Source organism: Elephantulus edwardii, unplaced genomic scaffold (genome assembly GCF_000299155.1).
Source record: "Elephantulus edwardii isolate Elephantulus edwardi_28Jun2011 unplaced genomic scaffold, EleEdw1.0 scaffold00173, whole genome shotgun sequence".
Classification (NCBI taxonomy): domain Eukaryota; kingdom Metazoa; phylum Chordata; class Mammalia; order Macroscelidea; family Macroscelididae; genus Elephantulus; species Elephantulus edwardii.
This window is the reverse complement of record NW_006399923.1, coordinates 5,096,400-5,097,553: the sequence shown is the minus strand read 5'-3', so window position 1 is coordinate 5,097,553 and position 1,154 is coordinate 5,096,400.

The window sequence follows — 1,154 nt, the reverse complement described above, 5'->3', positions numbered from 1 at the left end:
TATCCTAGGCCATTCTCACTGACTCCAACACACCTACCTTCATTGTCCTACTTATTGTATCTATCCATCTCATCCAGGGTCTTCCTCACCTGCACTGTCTCTCCACTTTTTTGAGCATGATGTCCTTCTCCAGTGATTGGTCCTGCCTGACCACATGCCCAACCAATTATGTGAGATGGAACTTTAAAATCTTAGCCTCCAAGATGAAACTTGGTTTCACTCTCTCCAAGACAGGCCTATTTGCTTTCTTGGAGGTCCATGGTAGAGTCAAGACCCTTCTCCAGCACAAAAACTCAAAGACAACAATTCTTCTATCATCCTCAGTCATTATCCAGCTCTCTGATGCATAGCAAGTAATGACGAAGACCATGGAATGGATCAGGTTCCCCTTAGTCTTTAAACTGACCCAGTATTCTGCAAAGTTCCCTGACACCAGATTTCCCTAACACAATTTGCCTTTTGATTTCCTGACTTCTGGTCCCTAAAGTGTTTGGCATGGAGCTGAGCCTGCAAGAAAAAAAAAAAATCAAAACAACAACAACAACAAAACAACCTGCCCAAACCAAAAAACCTTTGTGCATTTTAAAAGCCACTCTTTCCGGTATTTCTATTATAACAACACTAAATAATTAAGATACTTTTCATAATCTTTGCTTCTTAGGAGGACTCTGGCTGAAAGTTTCCTTACCTTCAAGGAGCAGCCTGGTTTCACCCTCTCCATGACAAATTTATTTGGTCTCTTGGCAGTCCATGGTTTGTTCAATAATCTTCTCCAGCAGAACAACTCAAAGGTATCAGTTTTTCTTCTGTCATTATGATTCATTGTCCAGCTCTCTGATATGTAGCAAGTAATTGCAAAGACAGTGACCCGAAACAGGCACACTTAGTCTCTAGACTGACATTGTTGCTTTTCAGCACTCTGGAAAAGTACCTGACAACAGATTTACCTACTGCAATTCGTCTTTTGATTTTCTGATTGCTGGTGCCAAATTTTTTTATTTTTTTTATTTTGGAGCTGAGTGAACTGTAAGAGTTAACAGTATCCTGCGCTTTTTTGGGGTGCATTAGTCTATAGATATCTATGAGGTCAAGTTGGTTTATTGTGTGATTTAATTCTTCAGTATCTCTGTTGAGTTTTTTTCTGGTAGTTCTAT